An 11613-nucleotide genomic window follows, 5' to 3' on the forward strand; every position below is an offset into this window, starting at 1 on the left:
TCTTCCTCAGCAACTTTTGAATATGCAATACAGTATTACTAACTATAGTTAACCATGCTGTACATTACATCACATGGCTTATTTATTTTATAACTAGAAGTTTGTACCTTTTGACCCCCTTCGCCCATCTTCTTTTCTAAGATGCTCATGAGCTGATTGTTTGCCATGAAAGTCTAGATTTTTGCTAAGAATATCACATGCATAAGAATGTCAGATGGTGCAAACATTTGGAAGTACCAAATATAAAAGATAATATAATCCATAATCAAAATTATTTTGACAGGGCTGAAAGCAAGTGTAAAATTAGTACGAAAATTTAGCAGGGTTAAAAGTAGCAAAATATTGGGCTTCCCTGGTGGCGCAGTGGTTGAGAGTCCGCCTGCTGATGCAGGGGACACGGGTTCGTGCCCTGGTCCGGGAGGATCCCACATGCCGCAGAGTGGCTGGGCCCGTGAGCCATGGCCGCTGAGCCTGTGCGTCCGGAGCCTGTGTTCCGCAACAGGAGAGGCCACACAGTGAGAGGCCCGCGTACCACAAAAAAAAAAAAGTAGCAAAATATCTATTTTACCATTACAGAAAGAAGGTGACCATCCTTGGGAATTATCTTTGATGGTTTAGTTGACTGTGAATTTAGTATGATTCAACATGGTTAATCCATACGTGGCTTCCAAGGGAACCAACACTCTCTAGGAAGGTATAAAAAGGAGTATAACATCTGAGTCACTGGAAGTAATTGGGCTTGTCAGAATCTGCTCTGGTCATTCACGTGGAATCTAGTACAGGAAGAAATGTTTTGAAGGCTCCTGATAAACCAAGGTAGTCCAGAAGAGCGCAATGAGAGTTTGGAGGAATTTAGAAACCAAATGGAGCCTTCCTTTAATTAGCCATAACCTAGAAAGGTGTCAGTTTATACTTTGTCAGGTGCTAAAGCTAAATTAGAGGCATGGAGTGACAAAGGAAGCTCCTAGTGAGGAGCAGGGCAGAGGGAAGAGGTTTGGAATTTATCTTCTGCACAGGAAAGGAGAAAGGAGAGCACACGTTGGTGGTAAAAGAGAGCAGGAAGAATGACTTCACGCACAAACAGGAACCTCAGTCTTTTTTCAGGTTCCAGTCTCTCAGTGTTATGCAGGTATGGGCAGTAACACCCATAGTCAGAGCTACCCATGAAGAGTCAGCATAGCATAGCAGCCAACGGGGCAAACTCTGGAGTCGGCCAGGCTGGGTTTAAATCCTGGGACTACTACTTAATAAATACATACCTCTGAGCTGCTAAATCTCTTTGTGCCTCAGATTTCTAATCTGTTCAATGGGACTAACAGCACTTAGCTCATGGGGTTGATGTGAGGATTAAACAGGATGATATATGTAAAGTTCTTAGACTCATGCTTGACAGATAAGCACTATGCAAGTTGATCATGGATTGGACACTTGCTGTATCTCAAGCTTCTTTACCTCATTTAATGCTCAGAACAACCCTAGTATATAGAATCTATTGAAATAACCTTTTAACAAATAAGGAGGCTAAAACTTTGAAAGGTTAGGGAACCTGCCCAAAGTTACACAGGTAGAATACTGTGGAACCATTCTGCAAACACACGTTTTTCTGATTCAAGATTCAGAGATTCTAATCTCTGGACTTGACTGTTTTTAACCTGATCTCAAAGTAACTAGAGAGCCCAAATCACAACTGTGGACAAACCACCAAAGTAGAGAAGGTAATATCACATGTGGGTTTTGGAAGGGCTGAGGATTACGCCCAGTAGGTGCAACCTCCAACATTAGATGGAGTGAGAGGCCACAGTTTTGATGACTGTGCCGACAGTTAAGGATAGAGTGCTGGGGAAAAGACAGAGGGACAACTATAAAAGGCAACATCATAAACAGTTGCTAAGTCAGCTTCACCAAGCTGAGCTGTTCGGAGGGAACTGGATCATTAGATCCACATGCAGCAATATGAGGGGTTAGATAAACAAGGAGGGAAATCTCTTTATCATTACCTTCAAAAAATAATAATAAATCTGTATTTCATTAAGTTACTCTTCTTTGGGTTACATATTGCATAACTGATAAAGGGTTAAAAGACCAAAACAAAGGGTAGAAAAGCAGAAGAACCTGCTAGAGTGAGAAAGAAGGAAAATAAGCAACAGACCTGAGTGGACATTTAACCATAAAGTAGATTTCAGTCTATTATATCTGCGATTTGGGCTGCAAGGGACTTTCCTTAGGCCTTTGTTAGCAATTCCAGGAAACATTTTAATGGAAGTTCTCTGAACCAATTTTATTTTTGTGGAATCTCCTGGTTAACTAATGATGCTCTCAGGTCTACTGCATACTTCCCAAACCCACTGATGGTACTGCATGTGTTAATTGCAATTGTATGCTTTTATTAAATATTACATAGACTGATTACGAGAGTAGTTTCTACAAAAACTAAGTTGAATGCTTAGAAAGCAATAAAAAAAGAGTAATGAAAAAAATGTGCTGCCCGGTTAGATATGAGTAAGACAGTTGCAAAAGGTAAGAGGAAAAAAATAATTAAAAGCTAGGACGAGGACTTCCCTGGTGGTGCAGTGGTTAAGAATCCGCCTGCCAATGCAAGAGACACGGGTTCGAGCCCTGGTCTGGGAAGATCCCACATGCTGCAGAGCCCGTGTGCCACAACTACTGAGCCTGTGCTCTAGAGCCCGCAAGCCACAACTACTGAGCCTGTGTGCCACAACTACTGAAGCCCGCGTGCCTAGAGCCCACGCTCTGCAGCAAGAGAAGCCACTGCAATGAGAAGCTTACACACTGCAACGAAGAGTCGCCCCCACTCACCGCAACTAGAGAAAGCCTGCGCGCAGCAACGAAGACCCAATGCAACCAAAAATAAATACAAAATAATAAATAAATTAAAAAGAAAAAGCTAGGAGGATTCTGTATCCCATTTGCTTCACAAGTGTCTTCCAAGAGGTCCCTCAATTTTAAAGAAACAAGATTGGAAGTCATAGATAATTCATTAGGAGCTTGTTTTATTTGAGTTAACATGAAATTCCATCAGCTAAATGACCCAAATCTTCTCAATAGGAGTCTTACTGACATCTTAGGTGAGCTGTTTTCTTTTGCAGGACTGTGCAGCATTGAGACATTCAGCACCTCTGGTCCACACCCACTAAATGCTATGGTGGCCCCCAGTCATTGTGAAAATTGAAGAGTCCTCTTTGCACAGTTCCAAGTACTCCTTAAAATAAACATAAGAGTTTTAGTGCCCCCGCCAAGAATTTCTGCTTGTATTAAAATAAAAGGCTTTACCCTACCTCAAAAAGTTAGAAAATGGACTTACATATTTTAAATTTAAGAATATATATGTTTAAGACATGTAAGTATCGTTTTTAGATGATTTTTTATTTCGATTGCTTTTCTGTGATTAGCCAGCCAGCCATGAGTCATGATTGTTTTGGTTAAGAGTTTTTCTTCTACATCTGACTGCCTAGGGACCTTCTGAAAAATGGGACTATTACAGGGCTTACACATATATAAGAGGAATTATTGAAGGAACTATTTTTTAACCTGGAGAGGCAATGACTTAGAGGACAGAATTATTGATTTCACACATATAAAGAATTATATTGTTTGAGGATAATTCAGTTTCCTCTATGAGAATCCACATTGAATATTCTAGAAATAGCTCTAAACAAATTGAACAAAATGTAGAAAAGACAACACGGTATAACAGAAAGGTTTTATAGCCTTAGTGCCAGACAAACCTGGGCATAAATCCTGGCTCCACCTTGTATGATATATATAAACTGTCAAGTTCTCAGAGCCTCGTTTTTTTCTTCCATAAACTAGTTTAATAATATTTATCTCAAAGCATTATGAAGAATAAATAAAATAGTCTATCTTAAATTCCTAGCACTGTTTTTGGCATATATTAGACACATAATAAATGAGTTTCCTTCCTTATCTTCTTTCCTGTCCCTGGAGGTGTGAAGCAGAAAAAGCCAATTATCTGTTTAAACACACTACCTCTGAATACTCTGATAGTTTAAGGTGCGGATAGAACTATAAAAATTCCCTCGGGATCAAACCCTTGCTTTGTGGCAGACACAGTTGACACTGTTCCTAACCTATCTAAAAGCCATTTACATTTTTTCTTTCTGGATAGCAGCCCTCCGTATTTATTTAAGATTGGATAAATATCCTTTGGCTTCCAGGAAGGTCAACCCAGCCCCTGGTCTAGGAGCTGGCCTAAATCCAGACTTTTTGTGGCAGATTACATTACCTTTCAGCAAATATTCATTCCTTCCCCATGACCTCCTTGAGAAAAGTATCCTTTCCTGCCGCACTGATTTTGGACTTAGAATATGGCAGAAGGAAGAATGTGCCAATTCCAAGCCAAGGCTTGCCTCTCAGGAGCTTCTACCATAAGGAGATATGCCCTGGGTAGCCCAGGTCTCATAAGAAGGAGAGACCCATAGAACAGCTGCCCTGGCTGACGAGAGAGAAGTAAATGTGTGTTATTGTGTGTCCCCGAGATGATGCTGTGGTTGTTTGTTCAGCAATAATCAAAACAACTGACTGATAACACCTGCCTTAGTGATATTAGGCAAGATTAGCAGAGAAGCTTCTGAGAAATAGCTTTTGTCTCTGATAAGAGAAAGTTGTGGGAAGATAAACTTTCTCCTCAGTGCCACATTTGTACTTTGACTGATTGTCACATATTGACATAGCCAGGTTATGACAACGAAGAGAAGACCAAGAGAATTGGAGATGCCAGCCCAGAATTCCTGAACCAATACCACCAACCATCTTGCTTCACTTCTTGCAAAGTGACAAGAATAAATCCCTGTTTGTTTATACCAAGATTTGCTGGGCATCTCTGTTATCTACAGCTGAAATGTATCCTAAGTGATACTTAACGCTAAGATTTCTAGTTTTTATAACATAAGCTAACATATTTGACAATTCACAGAATTATTTCTGGTTTGTGAATAGATGTCATGTATTACGTTGCTGTTTGTGAGTTCAGTGGCTGATACAGTCAGCATTACCAGCTAATTCATCGGATACCCGAGCATTTAGGATGTCCCCTAGGGAACTATATTCCCTGTAACCACACGGATGGGTACAAAGCTTAATTTCTCTCAGAGAATCTTCCTTCACTTTCAGTGTGCACCTACTGTCCACAGTGAAATATTCCATGGGTAGTAGAAGTTAATTTTTGATTTGGCCATCTTCCAAGGTCTCTCATGTTCCTCTGTCTCCTTACCAGCCACTATGGAAAACAGTATGGGGGATCCTCAAAAATTAAAAATAGAGCTACTATATAATCCAGCAATTCCACTCCTAGGTATTTACCCAAACAAAATGAAAACACTAACTTGAAAAGCTATCTGCACCCCATGTTCACTGCAGCATTATGTACAACAGTCAAGACACGAAAACAACCTAAGTGTCCACTGACAGATGAATGGATAAAGAAGTTGTGGTATATATATGTATGCACAGGAATATTATTCAGCCATAAAAAAAACAAACAAGGAAATCTTGCCATTTGAGACACCATGAATGGACCTCGAGGATATTATGTTTAATTAAATAAGTCAGACAGAGAAAGACAAATACTGTACGACCTCACTTATCTGTGGACTCTGAAAACCAACCAAAACAAAAACACAGTAACCAAAAAATCCCAACCAAATGCATAGAAAAAGAGTCAGATTTGTGGTTACCAGAGGCTGGGGGCAGGGATAGGGGGATTGGAGAAAGGTGGTTCAAAGGTACAAACTTCCCGTTACAAGATAAAGAAGTATTAGGGATGTAATGTACAGCATGATGACTACTGTTAACACTGCTATTTGTCATATATGAAAGTTGCTAAGAGAGTAAATCCTAAAAGATCTCATCACAAGAAAAAACATTTTCTTGCTTTCTTTTTTTATTGTATTTATGTGAGATGATGGATGCTAACTAAACTTACTGCAGAACCATTTCACAAAACATGTAAGTCAAACCATTATACTGTAAACCTTACATTTTTTATTTTTTATTTATTTATTTATTTTTGCGGTACAAGGGCCTCTCACCACTGTGGCCTCTCCCATTGCGGAGCACAGGCTCCGGACACACAGGCCCAGCGGCCATGGCTCACGGGCCTAGCCGCTCCACGGCATGTGGGATCCTCCCAGACCGGGGCACGAACCTGTGTCCCCTGCATCGGCAGGCAGACTCAACCACTGTGCCACCAGGGAAGCCCTAAACCTTACATTTTTACAGTGATGTATGTCAATTGTATCTCAATAAAACCAGAAAAAAATTTAACATCTTTATTGGAGTATAATTGCTTTACAATGTTGTGTTAGTTGCTGCTGTATAACAAAATGAATCATCTATATATATACATATATCCCCATATCCCCTCCCTCTTACCTCTCCCTCCCACCCTCCCTATCCTTCCCCTCTAGGCGGACACAAAGCACCAAGCTGATCTCCCTGTGCTATATGGCTGCTCCCTATTAGCTATTTATTTTCCATTTGGTACTGTATGTATGTCCACGCCACTCTCTCACTTCGTCCCAGCTTACCCTTCCCCCTCCCTGTGTCCTCAAGTCCATTCTGTATGTTTGCATCTTTATTCCTGCCCTGCCCCTATGTTCTTCAGGACCATTTTTTTTTTAGATTTCATATATATATGTTAGCATACGGTATTTGTTTTTCTCTTTCTGACTTACTTCACTCTGTATGACAGTCTCTAGGTCCATCCACCTCACTACAAATAACTCAATTTCATTTCTTTTTATGGCTGAGTAATATTCCATTGTATATATGGGCCACACCTTCTTTATCCATTCATCTGTTGATGGAGACTTAGGTTGCTTCCATATCCTGGCTATTGTAAATAGTGCCGCAACGAACCTTGTGGTACATGACTCTTTTTGAATTATGGTTTTCTCAGGGTATATGCCCAGTAGTGAGACTGCTGGGTCATATGGTAGTGATATTTTTAGTTTTTTAAGGAACCTCGCATTCTTTTTGCTAGTATTTTGTTGAGTATTTTTACATCTATACATCTATGTTCATCAGTGATATTGGCCTATAGTTTTCTTTCTTTGTGACATGTTTGTCTGGCTTTGGTATCAGGGTGATGGTGGCCTCGTAGAATGAGCTTGGGAGTGTTCCTCCCTCTGCTATATTTTGGAAGAATTTAAGATAGATGTTAGCTCTTCTCTAAATGTTTCATAGAATTCACCTGTGAAGCCATCTGGTCCTGGGCTTTTGTTTCTTGGAAGATTTTTAATCACAGTTTCAATTTCAGTGCTTGTGATTGGTCTGTTTATAATTTCTATTTCTTCCTGGTTCAGTCTCAGAAGGTTGTGCTTTTCTAAGAATTTGTCCATTTCTTCCAGGTTGTCCATTTTATTGGCATAGAGTTGCTTGTAGTAATCTCTCATGGTCCTTTGTATTTCTTCAGTGTCAGTTGTTCTCCTTTTTCATTTCTAATTCTATTGATTTGCGTCTTCTCCCTTTTTTCTTGGTGAGTCTGGCTAATGGTTTATCAATTTTGTTTATCTTCTCAAAGAGCCAGCTTTTAGTTTTATTGATCTTTGCTATTGTTTCCTTCATTTCTGTTCTGATCTTTATGATTTCTTTCCTTCTACTAACTTTGGGGTTTTCTTTTGTTTTCCTTTCTCTAATTGCTTTAGGTGTAAGGTTAGGTTGTTTATTTGAGATGTTTCTTGTTTCTTGAGGTAGAACTGTATTGCTACAAACTTCCCTCTTAGAACTGCTTTTGCTGCATCCCATAGGTTTTGGGTCATCATGTTTTCATTGTCATTTATTTCTACTTATTTTTTGATTTCCTCTTTGATTTATTCAGTGATCTCTTGGTTATTTAGTAATGTATTGTTTAGCCTCCATGTGTTTGTATTTTTTACAGACTTTTTCCTTTAACTGATATCTAGTTTCACAGTGTTGTGGTTCAAAAAGATACTTGATATGATTTCAATCTTCTTAAATTTACCAAGGCTTGATCTGTGACCCAAGATATGATCTATCCTGGAGAATGATCCATGAGCACTTGAGAAGAAAGTGTATTCTGTTGTTTTTGGATGGAATGTCCTATAAATATCAATTAAGTCCATCTTGTTTAATGTATCATTTGAAGCTTGTGTTTTCTTATTTATTTTCATTTTGGATGATCTGTCCATTGGTGAAAGCGGGGTGATAAAGTCCCCTACTATGATTGCGTTACTGTTGATTTCCCCTTCTATGGCCGTTAGCATTTGCCTTATGTATTGAGGTGCTCCTATGTTGGGTGCATAAATATTTACAATTGTTATATCTTCTTCTTGGATTGATCCCTTGATCATTATGTAGTGTCCTTCTTTGTCTCTTGTAATAGTCTTTATTTTAAAGTCTATTTTGTCTGATATGAGAATTGCTACTCCAGCTTTCTTTTGATTTCCATTTGCATGGAATATCTTTTTCCATCCCCTCACTTTCAGTCTTATGTGTCCCTAGGTCTGAAGTGGGTCTCTTGTAGACAGCATATATACAGGTCTTTTTTTGTATCCATTCAGGCAGTCTGTGTCTTTTGGTTGGAGCATTTAATCCATTTACATTTAAGGCAGTTATCGATATGTATATTCCTATTACCATTTTCTTAATTGTTTTGGGTTTGTTATTGTAGGTCTTTCCCTTCTCTTGTGTTTCCTGCCTAGAGAAGTTCCTTTAGCATTTGTTGTAAAGCTGGTTTGGTGGTACTTAATTCCCTTAGCTTTTGCTTGTCTGTAAAGGTTTTGATTTCTCCATCGAATCTGAATGAGATCCTTGCTGGGTAGAGTAATCTTGGTTGTAGGTTTTTCCCTTTCATCACTTTAAATACGTCCTGCCAGTCCCTTCTGGCTTGCAGAGTTTCTGCTGAAAGATCAGCTGTTAACCCTATGGGCATTCCCTTGTATGTTATTTGTTGTTTTTCCCTTGCTGCTTTTAATATTCTTTCTTTGTATTTAATTTTTGATAGTTTGATTAATATGTGTCTTGGCATGATTCTCCTTGGATTTACCCTGTATGGGAATCTCTGTGCTTCCTGGAGTTGATTATTTCCTTTCCCATATTAGGGAAATTTTCAACTATAATCTCTGCAAATATTTTCTCAGTCCCTTTCTTTTTCTCTTCTTCTTCTGGGACCCCTATAATTCGAAGGTTGGTGCATTTAATGTTGTCCCAGAGGTCTCTGAGACTGTCCTCAATTCTTTTCATTCTTCTTTCTTTATTCTGCTCTGTGGTAGTTATTTCCACTATTTTATCTTCCCGGTCACTTACCTGTTCTTCTGCTTCAGTTATTCTATTGAATCCTTCTAGAGAATTTTTAATTTCATATATTGTGTTGTTCCTCATTGTTTGTTTGCTCTTTAGTTCTTCTAGGTCACTGTTAAAAGTTTCTTATATTTTCTCCATTCTATTTCCAAGATTTTGGATATCTTTACTATCATTACTCTGAATTCTTTTTCAGGTAGACTGCCTATTTCCTCTTCATTTGTTTTGTCTGGTGGGTTTTTACCTTGCTCCTTCATTTGTTGTGCGTTTCTCTGTCTTCTCATTTTGCTTAACTTACTGTGTTTGGGGTCTCCTTTTCACAGGCTGCAGGTTCATAGTTTCCTTTGTTTTTGGTGTCTTCCCCCAGTGGCTATGGTTGGTTCAGTGGGTTGTGTAGGCTTCCTGTTGGAGAGGACTGGTGCCTGTGTTTTGGTGGATGAGGCTGGATCTCATCTTTCTGGTGGGCAGGACCATGCCCGGTGGTGTGTTTTGGGGTGTCTGTGACCTTATTATTTTAGGCAGCCTCTCTGCTAATGGGTGGGGTTGTGTTCCTGTCTTGCTAGTTGTTTGGCTTAGGATGTCCAGCACTGTAGCTTGCTGGTCATTGAGTGGAGCTGGGTTTTAGCATTGAGATGGAGATCTCTAGGAGAGCTTTCACCGTTTTATATTACGTGGGGCTGGAAAGTCTCTGGTGGACCAATGTCCTGAACTCAGCTCTCCCACCTCAGAGGCACAGGCCTGACACTCGGCCGGAATACCAAGACCCTGTCAGCCACACGGCTCAGAAGAAAAGGGAGGAAAAAAATGAAAGAAAAAAAAATAGTTATTAAAATTAAATTTTTTTTTAATTATTAAAAATAAAATTAAAAAAAGAAAGAAAGAAGAGAGCAACCAAACCAAAAAACAAATCCACCAATGAGAACAAGCACTAAAAAGTATACTAAAAATAGACAGAACCGTAGGACAAATAGTAAAAGCAAAGCTATACAGACAAAATCACACAAAGAAGCATATGCATACACACTCACAGAAAGGAAAAATATATTTTTTTTAAAAAGGAAAAGAGCAACCAAATCAATAAACAAATCTGCTAATGATGATAAGCTCTAAATACTAAGCTAAGATAAACATAAAACCAAAAACAAATTAGATGCAGAAAGCAAACCCCAAGTTGCTCCCAAAGTCCACCACCTCAATTTTGGGCTGATTCATTTTCTGTTCAGGTATTCCACAGATGCAGGGTACATCAAGTGGATTGTAGAGATTTAATCCGCTGCTCCTGAGGCTGCTGGGAGAGATTTCCCTTTCTCTTCTTTGTTCGCACAGGTCCTGGGGTTCAGCTTTGGGTTTTGCCCCGCCTCTGCATGTAGGTCGCCTGAGGTTATCTATTCCCCACCCGGGCAGAACAGGGTTAAAGTAGCAGCTGATTCGGGGGCTCTGGCTCACTCAGGCCGGGGGGGACGGAGGGGTACAGAATGCAGGGCAAGCCTGCAGCGGCAGAGGCCAGAGTGATGTTGCAACAGCCTCAGGCATGCTGTGCGTTCTCCCGGGGAAGTTGTCCCTGGATCACGGGACCCTGGCAGTGGCGGGCTGCACAGGCTCCCGGGAGGAGAGGTGTGGAGAGTGACCTGTGCTTGCACACAGGCTTCTTGGTGGCTGCAGCAGTAGCCTTAGCATCTCATGCCCATCTCTGGTGTCTGCGCTGATAGCCACAGCTCGCGCCCATCTCTGGAGCTCGTTTAGGCAGTGCTCTGAATCCCCTCTCCTCGCACACCCTGAAACAATGGTCTCTTGCCTCCTAGGCAATTCCATTCTTTTTCTCGGACTCCCTCCCGGCTAGCTGTGGTGCACTAGCCCCCTTCAGGCTGTGTTGACACCGCCAACCCCAGTCCTCTCCCTGGGATCCGACCTCAGAAGCCCGAGTCTTAGCTCCCAGCCCCCACCCGTCCTGGCGGGTGAGCAGACAAGCCACTCGGGCCGGTGAGTGCTGGTCGGCACCAATCCTCTGTGCGGGAATCTCTCTGCTTTGCCCTCTGCACCCCTGTTGCTGCGCTCTCCTCCGTGGCTCTGAAGCTTCCCTCCTGCCCACCCCCTATCTCAGCCAGTGAAGGGCCTTCCTAGTGTGTGGAAACCTTTCCTCCTTCACAGCTCCTTCCCAGAGGTGGAGGTCCTGTCCCTATTCTTTTGTCTCTGTTTTTTGTTTTTTCTTTTGCCCTACCCAGGTATGTGGGGAGTTTCTTGACTTTTGGGAAGTCTGAGGTCTTCTGCCAGAGTTCAATAGGTATTCTGCAGGAATTGTTCCTCATGTAGATG

Source organism: Monodon monoceros, unplaced genomic scaffold (assembly GCF_005190385.1).
Source record: "Monodon monoceros isolate NGI ecotype Baffin Bay Population unplaced genomic scaffold, NGI_Narwhal_1 Super_Scaffold_8, whole genome shotgun sequence".
Taxonomy (NCBI): domain Eukaryota; kingdom Metazoa; phylum Chordata; class Mammalia; order Artiodactyla; family Monodontidae; genus Monodon; species Monodon monoceros.